A 13,091-nucleotide genomic window follows, 5' to 3' on the forward strand; every position below is an offset into this window, starting at 1 on the left:
TGACACATAATATGAACCATCACAAGGCTTGTAATTTCAAAGTCAGTAATCCTCTTTGTAATGGAATAAATAGTAGCATTCAAAAAATATGTCCAAGACCTAGTCCTGGAACCTGTAAATATAATCTTATTTGGAAAAAAGATCTTTGCAGATATAATTAGTTAAGGATCTCAGGATGAGATCATCCTGGATTTAGAATAGAACCTAAATCCAATGACAGGTATCCTTATAAGAGAAAGGCAGAAAGATATTTGAGAGGGGAGAAGATTATGTGAAGAAGGCAGAGACTGGAGTTATTCAGGCTGAAAGCAAAGAATGCCTGGGGCCATCAAAAGCTGGAAGAGGCAAGAAATAATTTTTCCCTTATAGCCTTTAGAAGGAGTGCTGCTCCACTGATGCCTTGATTTTAGATTTGTGACCTTCACAACTGTGACAGAATAAGTTTATGTTGTGATAATTTGTTATGGCAGCACTATGAAACTAATACACTCTTTTTCTGGGCAGGAAGCATTAAGCAGACAATTGAAGACAATTGAAGGTCTCTGGTAGGCTTGTTGCCTTTCTCTGTATTCCAAGAATCCAGTTTGCAGATTCTAAGATCACTTGGAATAGTCTTGTTTATATGTTGCCATTGGGTTTGGGAGTTCTATGGAAGAGTCTTTGTGCATGGATCTTCCTACATGACCTTGGTGTGTCTATGACGACTTTTTCATTGTCCATTCCTGTTTGATGAAATAGAAGCAGAGGCTCACCTTGTTATGAATGGTGGAAGGAGACCCAGTGTGGCTAATGTCAAGAAGAGCTTACTCCACTCAAGAATTATTTTCCTATTTATACTTCTATTTCCAAATACAGTAATTGGCTTAAGTAACAGCTTCTGCCTTGATAAGAGGTGTCGGCAAAGAAGGATATTAGCATGTTTTAAAGCTTGTCCACATTTCATAATTCTTACATTTGACTTTGAGGAAAAAGATTCATAAAACCACTTTGAATTACGCCGATCAAAACAAATTACCTTGAGATCAAAAGACTTATAGTCATGAGTTGATAAAGAGATAAATTAATTGAGTTTTAAATATAGTTAATACTGCATCCCATGTGCTAGACCATTTCATAAGAGCCTTATGTACATGATTTGTTTTTACCTTCAAAACAATGATATGAGATAGGTATGAGCATTAGCTTCATTTTATAGATGAGAAAATTGAAACTCAGAGAGGTTAATAAACTTATCCAAGGTCACACAGCTTGAAGGAGTTAGAGTCAGGGACTCAAAATCATGTCTGTCTGACTCCAAAGGCATTCTCTTACTCTCTCACTTGACTGGAAAATCCCTAACTGGACTTGAGGTAGTGGATAGTGTGGTCTAGAATGGCACTTCTCAAAGTGTATTTTTTACAATGATAGTCTTTATTCTTCTTTTGGAATTTTTTTTGTTTTGTTTTGTTTTTGAGACAAAGTCTTGCTCTGTCACCCAGGCTGGAGTGCAGCGGTACAGTCATGGTTTATTGCAGCCTTGACTTCCTGGGCTCAGGTGTTTCTCCCACCTCAGCCTCCTGAGTAGCTGGGACTATAGGCACACACCTCCATGCCTGGCTATTTTTCGGTAGAGACGGGGTTTCCCCATGTTGCCCAGGCTGGTCTTGAACTCCTGGACTCAAGTTATCCACCCACCTCTGCCTCCCAAAGTGCTGGGATTACAGGTGTGAGGCACCATGCCCAGCCTAGTCTTTGGTTTTACAAAAAAAATGTTTTTTCATGGTTGAAAAAATTCAAAAAACACGAATGATTACAATTTACCAGAATAGTCAAAAGTTTTGAGAAGCCTTGTAGTAAAAAAATACAAATAAAAACCAAACACACACATATACAAAAACTTGTTCAATTTTTTTCAGGCCTTTTCTGCTGAACACTTGAACACCTATTAATATCCTGGGAAACCAAAATTCCACAGAACATACTCTAGGGAATTCCATCCTAGATTAAATAATCCTAGACTAGGAGAGGCAACAGATTTCAATGGTCATTTTTTAAAATGATACTGTCTTGCTCAGTGCATTATTCCACATTCCTGCATTACAGCTTTCTCACCCATAAAGTAAGAAGATTCGCTCCTAAATTGTCTGTCATAGCTTTAAAATGTTGTGGTCTACATGTAGAGCAAATGACAATTTGTGAATTTATTTTTTTCCTCTGTTACTGATGTTGGCTGAGGGGCCTGAGGACAGTTACCTTTTATGTTCAGTTACATTCTGATTGTTCACAGATATCTAAGAGTAAAAGTGTCGTATGTCTGTCACCTCTTCAAGTTTTGCTCTAAATAGGTAGTATACTTAGCCTGTGGTGCCTATTCTGAAGCTGTCCTGTGTCTCCAAGCCTGGTAAAGTCACCAGACTTCCTCTGGGTTTACCCATGCTGGACTGGTATTTCCAAACCACACCTCTCTGTGGAGCCTGGACGGAGCTCTCTGTTTTAGACTCTCGTCAAAGCAGAGTACTTTATTCTTTCCTCCTTGGGCTGGAGCCTTTCCAAATGCTTTAAGTATTTGCCCCTGGTCCTAGAATGTTCTTCCCATTCCTGTCTGAATAAACAAATACTACTCATCCTTTGCTCCCCAGCCTAAATCTCACCTCCCTCATAGACCTTTCTTCATTCCTTCAGCCTGAACTGATCTTACCTTTTCTGGACTCTTAGTCAACAGTATTTATCTTACTTGTTAGTTTTTCTTCAGCTGCTTCGGGTCCTAACTCTTGTGTTTCCAAATATATCATAAACCGCCTGAGAACAAGTACTGTGGTTTATATCTCTTACGTGTTCCCTGCAAACTCTAGTATGGTGTTCCTCAAACAATATTTGCTCAGTAAACACCAGGTTAATTAACCCATTGATGCTTCCCCTGCCCGGTGTCTTGTTTGGGTTGTGACCTCCTAGCAGAGTCGCTCAGGATGATAAGAGATGTTTCAGCTCGCAGCTGTACGCAGGCCACGTGAAATTTGGCAACAGGAGTTGCCCAACGTTCTCTCCTCACCCTGACCAACTCCTTCCTTTATCAGAACTGTTTTTGATAGTTCAGTAAATCCAGAAAGAAAAATCAGGAGAAATTCTCTGAGTTTGTTGTTGTTTATTTATTTTATTGTTTTATTGACTTTTTTTGAGATGGAGTATCGCTCTGTCACCCAGGCTGGAGTGCAGTGGCGCAATCTCGGCTCACTGCAAACTCCTGCCTCCCAGGTTCAAGTGAATCTCATACCTCAGCCTCCCAAGTAGCTGGGATTATAGGTGTGCACCACCACAACCGGCTAATTTTTTTATTTTTAGTAGAGACAGGGTTTCACCATGTTGGCCAGGCTGGTCTCAAACTCCTGACCACAAGTGATCCGCCCACCTTGGCCTCTGAAAGTTCTGGGATTACAGGCATGAGCCACCGCGCCTGGCCTGAGTTTTTTTAAGGATGGAGAACTTGCAGATCCTTGGTCATGGGAAGGAGATTCGCTGCCAACTCAGCCTTCAGCATGACGTTCTGGACAGATTCTTGTTATTATCGTCAGTAACTTTTTAAATGAGCTAGAACTGATGCCGTTTACATAGGGTTGGTTGGCTATAGGTGGGGTCTTCCTCTTGCCTGTTCTCTAACATTTGTTTGCAATAGAGGGACAGCTGGAGGGGTGGGGTTTATATTTGATACCTTTATGAGCTTTTCGGCGCATGCTCTTTGATTGCTTTGATTGCTATTTGAATAGACTGGAAAGAGTGCAGAATGCTTTTAGTCATTTTGTTTTCTGTAATGCTTCTCAATGTCAAAAATAAGAAAAAATAATTAGTGGTACCTAAGTGCTGCCGTTCCTGTGAGGAAGCTGAGATGGTCCTGGCCGTGTTGCGAATGTGCACATAAGCCTGGGAAGACCCCAGGCGTGATTGACTACGTGGAGGCCTGTCAGTGGACAAGTGTGACTCAGGGCCCAGAAACAGTGAAGTTAAAAATATGAAAATGTGTTACAATAACAAGTTATTCTAAACCGTTTTATCAGCATCACCCACAGCAGTGCCTGGTGTACAGCAGGCACTAAATAAATGCTGGTAGTGAACGGACGAGTGAGTCATGCATACCAGATCTCACCCGGTGGTGGTGGCGTGCTGGAGGGTGATGCTGAGATGGATTCTGAGGCTCCATCCAAGGGCAGTAGGCAGGAATCCTGTGCTCCCTGAGGGCTGCCTGCAGAAAAGGCAGGGCGTCATGCTGGCACATGTACCATTATAGCTGTCCTGATCTGAGTCCTTTGCTAAAGGCCTCCTCAGTTAATGGGAACAGATTGTGTATAAGAGATCCTTTGGAAAGTTACATTTTCCATCCACCCAGCCGACCATCCAGTGAATATTTATTGAGTATTACCATACACCAGATACTTTGCTGAGGGCTGGTGATGCAGTGGTGCTTATAACTGTTCCCTGGCCCCGTCGGTATGGGGAGGATTCAGATGTTGTATGGCTAGTGATAAATTGGGAGGCAAGGCTGGGCATGGTGGCTTGCACCTGTAATCCCAGCACTTTGGGAGGCCAAGGCAGGAGGATCACTAGAGGCCAGGAGTTCAAGACCAACCTGACCAACAAAGCAAGACCTCATCTCTACTAAAATTTAAAAAAAGTTAGCTGGGTATGGTGGCACGCACCTGTGGTCCCAGCAACTCAGGAGGCCGAGGTGGGAGAATCACTTGAGCCCAGGAGGTTGAGGCTGCAGTGAGCTATAATCGTACCACTGCACTCTAGCCTGGGTGACAGAGTGAGATCTTGTCTCAAAAAAAATAAAAAATAAAAAGTAAAGTAAATTAGGGGGCACCCACAGAAGAAAAAGACGGGGGTATGACGAGAGAGCCAACCAGAGGAGACTCATTTAGATGGTCGTGGGGGAGAGGAGGAGAAGGCACCATTTAAGCTGAAATGTGAGCACTGGGTAGGAGGCTGTGGGTGGGAAGAGCAGCTGAGAACCTTCCAGAAGTGGGAAGGACATGCCCACAGGCTCCAAGGTAAGAAAACCCTGGGCTGCATGTGGAACTGAGGGGAGCCAGGGTGGGAGCAGCTCAGAGAAGGAGGCAGGGGCTGAGGCTGCCAAGGGAGGCAGGAGGCATGGCGCCTAAGAGGCCTTGTCAGCCTGTAATTTTAAAAGTTTGGTTTTAATCCCAACTTTTATAAGTCAGCAAACATTCATTCATGTGTGGAGGACCTGCTGACGACAGAATCAAAAACTATAAACAAATACAGAATTAGACACTAGAGAATGTACACTGTGTAAATGCATCACCCTCTGTCTATACTCAGTGTTGTTGCTGAGGGGAAGTTTACCTGTGGACACGGGTGGGGCCAAGGGGAGTGGGCAGCCCCTGTTCTCGCTGTCCTTGGTGTGCACAGAGAAAGTCTCCCTTTGGCTCCAGGTTGTATCTGACCTTGGCTGCTCCTGGCGCTGTCTCCTTTTTGATCGGGGAAAGGCTTAACGCTCACTTGTATGGGTGAATGCGCAGCAAGCGAGCAGGGACAGATCTCAGCAGTATGGAACCCCTCAGGTCCTGGTGCAGCGTGTGTGTGTGTGTGCGCACGCGCGTGTGTGCACGCACCTCTCGCAGGCATCACCTGGTGGGGAGAGCAGTGGGTGAATTCCACGGCATTTTTGGCTTCTCTTGTTCCTCCCTTCTTCAGCTCCAGAATCTTCCATCCTTGCCCAGCTAGTGACTTGTACCCCTTTCCTGCTGTTTGGCTTCTCTGTGTGTCTGAGCCTTTAGGGTGAGCAGAAAGGTGTGATGATCATCTTCAGCCCAGCCCTAGCCTCTCAAGATGAGTGAGATACCGTAAGTAATAACCATGCAACTTCGATGATCCAGCGACTGGAGGAGGAGCAGAGGAAAGCACCAATAAATAAAAAGAGGCAGACGATGAGCATTAATTTCTGTCGACACGTGTACTCCCAGCTGCGGCACACATTCTGTTTTTACGTCTTGTCTGCATTCCTCCTGGGTGACCTTTCCTGCCTGTTGCTGGGAGAGACACTCTTAGGCCACTGCAGATACTAGTGACTCATGGGTCATTAAGATTATGTGGTTTCTATCTTATACTGTTAGACCTTTTCCTTGATCTTTGGGGTCATTGGCTCTCCCAATGTTTGTGCACCTTGGGCATGTTAGTAAAACTTTCTATGCCTCAGTTTTTTTTTCTGTAAAATGGGAACAGTGCCTTGTATACTGTCCAATATATGCAGCTTCATTCCTCACACCCCAGGAAAGCACATGATTTTAATATAAAAAGGAGACATATCAGCCCTCAGACCACACTGCTGTGCCCCTTTGGAGAGGAGAGGCTGAGGGGGACGAGGAGGAAAAAAGAAGAAGACAGTAAACCCCTTAGACTGTGACAGTGAGGCCAAAGTGAGCTTTTATGAGAACCACATTTGAGCCCTGGAATAAAAAATAAGAGCAACATACTTTAAAAATTACTTATGATTTTAAGCACATGAAAGGCGTATCATGTACCCAGGGAGGGCATAATGGGGAACAGCTGGCTAGCATGTGTCTCGCCATTTCTGAGGTTGTTCATCATTCTCTGATGTCCAAGAATAACAGTAATAATGATGCCACTGCTGATTGTATTAATAACAATAAAGAGGATTGGGGGGTCTTTCCTGAATCCTGCTGAAGGCAAGAGGAGAGCCTGGGCTGCTGGGTTTGGCAGGGGTGGAAAGGGGCACTACAGCCTGCTTTCTTCTCAGGGGCAGTCCATGGAGCCCAGCCAAGGATCAAAGGACGTTAGGTTGAAGGAAAGGGCTCTAGAAGGGGAAGGCAGGAAGCCTGTGTTCCTGGCATGATTTTTACCACTGACTGTGGCCTTCCCAGCCCCTCTGAGTCTCAGTGTTCTCATCTATAAAGTAGAGATGCTAATCCTCCCTGGCAGGCACGCCTTACAGAGTTTGTATGGACTGTGGATGAAATGATGCTCAGGGAAGTGCTGGGTACACTGCAAAGCATTCCAAACAGAAGAGGTTGTTATCATCCTTGTGTTTCTCCGGGGCTTACCACAATCAACCACCAAGCTCGGGACTGGACATCTAGGAAGTACCCAGAGATGCTTCTGCCATGAATGAGTGTTTCTTTTTCATTAAATGTTCAAAGCCATGGAGTGGTAGCCTTGGACAATACTTTTTAAAGTATTTGGTCCAGTTGTCTCTTTTATGACTTGTTAGGTTGGTCTGGAGTAGCGCTCTGTCTAAGGCAGATTATCCTCCATTGCCGAGTCATCTGAGCACACTGCCCGGTGCCCTGTGAATTAGGGGATTTTTCCATACAGCTGGTGGGCATAAGTGCTATTTCCTTTCAGACGGTTCCCTCTCCAGTCTTGGGTACTTTTATCCCACTCATGCACTAAATACTCAAAGGGGACCTTCTGCAGCCCTCTGGGGTGCTCTGTCCTGTGAACTCTAGTTGCCTTGGTCTCCCCAGACTTAGAGCTCAGTCTTCTCAACTCAGGGAGTTTCCTGGGCTCCACCTGTCTCCTCTCCTCTCCCAAGGCAGTGAGCGGAACTCACAGGGCTCCCCTTGTCTGTCTCCCATCTCTCAGGGATCACTGCCTTTCATTGTCTGATGTCTAGTATCTTGAAAATCATTATTTCATGTATTTTGTTCGGGTGTTTTGGTTGTTTCAGGCAGGAGAGTAAATGGGTCCCTGTTACTCCATCATGGTAGGAAGTAGAGGTTCCCTTGTTTTCCCTTTGGAGATGAAGAAGCTGGGAGAAGGGAATGACTTGCCCAAAGCTGCACATCTCATTGGTGTCAGCAAGGGGGCATCCTCCTATCCCCACTGTGTGCCAGCACACGGGAGGGGTCCCTGCTTTCCGTAAGTCTGTGGTTTCTTGGGGAGACAGACAAATCAACTGAGAATTTGAGACAGATGCATAAGTCAAGAAAAGCAACCCACAATATATTTTATGAGGTGGGTATTTATCCACAGGGTACCAAGGAAGCATGGCAGGAAGTGAGAGGGCAAGGAAGGGCTCCTGGGAGGGTTGGCACATGAGCCTTGTGGTGAAGGAGAGGCAGGAGTCATCCAGGTGGGTGAGGAGGGAGAAAGTCTCAGGAACCAGTAACACGCACAACAGCTCGGAGGCAGGAAGCAGGTCCCTCACCTCAAGCCCAGTGTGTATGGTGTGGTACTACTGGGGAGACATATGTGTGTTTTATTGTGGATATGCACCTGTTCCATCTCCCTACTAAGTCCCTGAAGTCTGGAAATTTCTTCCCACACAAGTCTGCTGTGGGACATTTGTGTAGGGTCTTGTTCAGGGCTATGCAGTTGATGTTACCATGAGGTTTCTGGTGGGACTCTGGCCTTCCACACTCTTGAAGGCAGCCAACAATATTCCTTTCAGTGATACGGAGCATCCTCCATCGAGAAACAGTTGAAACTTACCCCAGTCCCACTCCTGGTTCCAGTGAAAACAGCGCGGAAGCCCACTCCCTTTAGCCCATTTCTCTAGGTGAGCCCTACCAGATCCATTGCCAAGGTGAGGCTCAGGAGCTGCCTGGAGGTTCTCAGCTGAACGTCTGCCAGAGCCAGACCCTGAAACAATCAATGGGTTAGAAATCTGCATCAACCAAATGCAGGCCTTCCTGGCCCCTGTGGGTGCTACACTCCTGGGTGCTTTTGCACTTGGTAGGGGCAGGAGGGGGAGCCTTTTGGCCTATCAGAGGCCTTAGGCTTTTGGCTCACCTCTAGCCTGGTTTATTTCTACCAAGACCAGACGAGTTGTCTTATGGCTGTTTGGAGCCCAGTCTGGGCTCCTCCAGTGACAGCAACTCTGTCATCAATGCTGTTTCTCCAGAGATTTCTCGTTCATTCATTCATTCATTCATTCATTCATTCATTCATTCCATTCATTCATAAAACAATAGGGAACATTTTGGACAGTATCCTGTCCTCATGGAATTATGGTTTGGTAGGGATGGCTAGACATTCATCAAACAGTCACTCAAATAAGTATAAAATTACAACTGTGATAAGTGTTATGAAAAAAGGAATTGGGGCTCATGAAATACAGTGAAGGTGGGACTTGCCATTGTTTGGAAGCCAAAAAATAATAACCTCAGTGTGAACAGAGCTTGGTGAGCCAGTGGGTGGGGGGTGGGGAGGTGGGGGCCATAGGGGCTGGGGAGGAGATGTGCCCAGCTCAGCCGGTGTCTGGGTGCAGTCAGTAGGAAGTACACGGAAAGGTAAATATGGAGACTTCTACAGGTTCCGTGGGATGTGTTAAGAGTTTTGGTCTTTTTCCTGAGAGCAATGGGTGACTGTTGAAGGCTTTTTAATGAGGAGGCAAGAAGATTAGATTTTTGCTTCAGAAACCTCACTTGGGCTCCAGTGTAAAGACCGAATTGGAGGTGGGCAAGAGTAGAATTGTCAGATAGAACACAGGACGCCTAGTTAAATTTCAATTTCAGATAAACAATGCATACTTTTTTAGTATGTGTATGTCCCAAATACCACATGGGACATAATTATATTAAAAATTTATTGTTTTAACTGTGCTTTTAAAAAGTTTTAAATAGGTTGCAGATATTGCATGGGACCTAATTATGCTAAAGATTGTTCATTGTTTATCTGAAATTCACATTTAATTTGACATCTTGTGTTTTTATTTGTTAAATCTGGTAACCCTTAGCAAGAGAAAATGTGGAGAAACTGGTTATAGACCAGTTATTGTTGTAAACTACTAAAAGATGCTTAGGTTAGGGTAGCAGAGGTGGAGATGGAGAGGAGTGGACAGAGAAGGAATAGTCCTGGTTGGTCCAAATCTGCCATTCAAAGGCATCTGGAAGACAGAATCCATCAGCTTCCCTCCTACTCTGAAACTAATTTCCGCACACATGCCATTTAAAGACGTGGGTATGGTATGGTGAACTGCATAGTCTCAGTGCAGGTCAGGTGTCTGGTCAGAACCTGCACTGAATGGCCTATCAGAGGTGTTCTGTGACAGTGTGAGGTGGTCTTATTTCTGTCTCCATCCCTCCAGGCCAGAGACACCTGAGAGGTGAGTTCTGAGCATTGCAGTGACTGATGTGTGTGAAGGAGAGATTTGGTAGAAAGGTCAAGACCTTTACGACAATAGAGGCAATATTGTAAGTTGTACACTGTTTTTCCCCATGATAACTCACATTTTAGCAAATTAAGCAGTAGAGTAAAGCAGTCAAGAACACGGACTTCGCGAGGGGCTTTAAACCCCGTTGGTTATTAGCTTGTCTACACTATCTGTGTGATCTTGGCTGAGATACTTAACTCTCTTGGCTTTGCGACATATTTTAAGATTAGCACTAAAGTACCTTGAAAGCCAGGCCCACAGGAGATACTTAGTAAATGGTATATGCTACTAGAATCAACAATCTCCTTGTTTCAGAAGGCAGGCTTACTCTTTGTCTTCTTACACAACTCACTTGATCATCTTCTTAATTCACAGCTCTGGTTTTGTCGCTGTTCACACTCTTCACTGTCTTCCACTGCCTTGTGTAGCAGATCTCCACGCACTCGTCTCAGTTTGCCTCGACTGAGTTTGCATGGAAATCTGCTGCACAAGGCAACGGAATATTGTTGCACCTGAAGATTGTCACTATTGCCCATCAGAACCCCTTTGTCCAAGCAAACCACCTCATGTAACCCTCCTGAAACCCAGCTTGAACATTTCCACTTTTTTGTTTGCCTTGAATGTCTTTGCCTGTATCTGTTCAAGCCTTATTAATCAAAAGTATTTATAAGTGAATGTTAACAGAAATATGAACAAAACAAGATATAAAACATAGGAAATGAAATAAATGCCTGTCACTAGGGAAATGGCTAAACAAATTACTATTCATGTCTACTGTGTAATACTATGCATCCATTACAATAGCTGTATGCAGACTGTCCTGGAAAGATATATATGATATAATGCTAAATAAAAACAGCAAATTATAGAGGAATATGTGAAGTAGGGTCACAGTTGCTTAGGAAGGAACCTAGTTCTATCTATACAGAAAGATAGGAATTAAATATATTCCAAACCGTTAAGCAAGGTTCCCTTTGGAGAAGAGGGTGGGAATTGGGTTGGAAGTCAAAGGAAACTCCTAATATTTAGTTAATATACTTTAATGGTTTAAGCTTGTTCATTTACCTGAACTGTGTTAATTTTGTAATTGAAATTAAAATGCATAGAAAAAGGTTTAGAAGAATGAAATAAACTGTGGTTATGTTTCAATTGTTAGACTGGCGCGGCTCTTGCCCTGTCCTTACTTATCATTGTTTTATTAAAGAACAAAATGGTAATGGAAGAAGATTACCCTTCTGCTAAATCCAACTGAAATGCTACTCCCTCAAAGAAACATTTTTCTAATTCCTCAACTGAATGTGCTGCCTCCTTTCTTTGAACCCTCAAAGTACTTTATGTGTCTTTTGTGGCATTTTCTCATTCTATCTTAGTGAGTGTTTCAGGTACCCAAGTATGAAGACAAGTATTTCATACCAGTCTTACTGCCCCTCTACATTGAAGTAATGTGAAGCTATCACGGTAGAGAAGGAAATAGGATTTCGAGTCAGAGGGTCTGGATGTCACCTCTTGTTCTGGATGTCCGTGGCAGTCTGACAGATTAGCCCACACTTAGTAGCTTAAAACAACAGCCATTTTATTTTATCTCATGATTTTTTGGTCAGGAACTTGGGCAGAGCTGGGCTGGGTGATTATTCTGCTGGTGTGGTGTCGACTGGGGTCACTTGGTGGTAGCCAGCTTAGAGGTGGGCTGGATGGGAGGGTTCAGGAAGGCTTTAGTGGTATGCCTGCTGCTTGGCAGGGCAACTGGAAGACTGGGCTCAGCTGAGTGCCTTTCCCTCACTGGGTACTCTCGGGACATCTTGTAGACTTCTTATGGTGTGATTCAGGGCTTCAAGGGATAAGGCAGACCAAGGCTGAGGCTGCCCATCTTCTAAAGCAGTGGTCCCCAAACCTTTCTGGCACTAGGAACTGGTTTTATGGAAGACAATATTTCCATGGACCAAGGGTAGAGGGGGTGGTGGCAGGGATGGTTTCAGGATGAAACTGTTCCACTTGAGATCATCAGACATTAGATTTTCATAAAGAACACAACACGCAACCTAGATCCCTCACATGTGCAGTTCACAATAGGGTTCATGCTCCCATGAGAATCTAATGCCACGTCTGATCTGACAAGAGGCAGAGCTCAGGAAGTAATGCTTGCTCACCCACCACTCACCACCTGTTGTGTGGTCCGGTTCCTAACAGGCCTTGGACCAGTACTGGTCAGTTTGTGGCCTGGGGATTGGGGACCCATGTTCTGAAGGATAGAAATAGCATAGTGTCATGCCTGCTATACTCCACTGGTTAAACATCCACTGAACAAATGCAGATGCAAGGCGGGTGGGAACAGAGATGCTACCTCCTAAAAGAATTTGTGTAAAAAATGTGTGGCCATCATCAATTTGTCACAGCTTTGCTGTGAGAAATACAACCTTTGTGTCTCAGTGACTCCATTTGCAAATTATAAAGATCCAAAGCTATAATGTATGCAAAGCATGCTATGCATTATAAAAAAAACTGTATGCACTATAAATATTAACATTTACCTTGGTATTAAATCTATGCCTTACTCAAGGCAGGTACTCATTAAATGTTGAATACTTTGAAAGCAAACTCATTTAAACACAGATATTTCCTAAGAAAAACACAAAGAATGTGATGCTGCATGATCACATAGAAGCGTGGCTCAGTTTTAGAGTATAGACTTTGGATTAGGTTGACAAGAGTTAAATCCAAGCTCTGTCACCCAGTTCCTATCTATGTGGCCTTTGTTAATTTGCCTCACCTCTCTGAGCCTTAATTGTCTCATCATAATATGGAAATAGTATTACTTACCCAGCAGCGTTGCTGTAAGCATTGGAGCTAATTTGTGTCAAGCACCTAGTAGGGTCACATAGTAGGTGTGCAGTTTCTCTAAGATGATATTGAGTCATATAGAAAGTCTGGACTCCTCACTTAATTCCTCTGCACTGCTCACCTCCATGAGCTCAAAGGATTGACA

The 13,091-nt window shown here is 44.1% G+C and overlaps 1 protein-coding gene across 1 annotated transcript in view; it reads left to right on the forward strand.

Annotated features, from left to right (window-relative positions):
• Positions 1-13,091, forward strand: part of LOC105484171 (anoctamin 2) — a 363,016-nt gene that overhangs the window by 80,480 nt on the left and 269,445 nt on the right. The window lies entirely within an intron of this gene.

Source organism: Macaca nemestrina, chromosome 10 (assembly GCF_043159975.1).
Source record: "Macaca nemestrina isolate mMacNem1 chromosome 10, mMacNem.hap1, whole genome shotgun sequence".
NCBI classification, from domain to species: domain Eukaryota; kingdom Metazoa; phylum Chordata; class Mammalia; order Primates; family Cercopithecidae; genus Macaca; species Macaca nemestrina.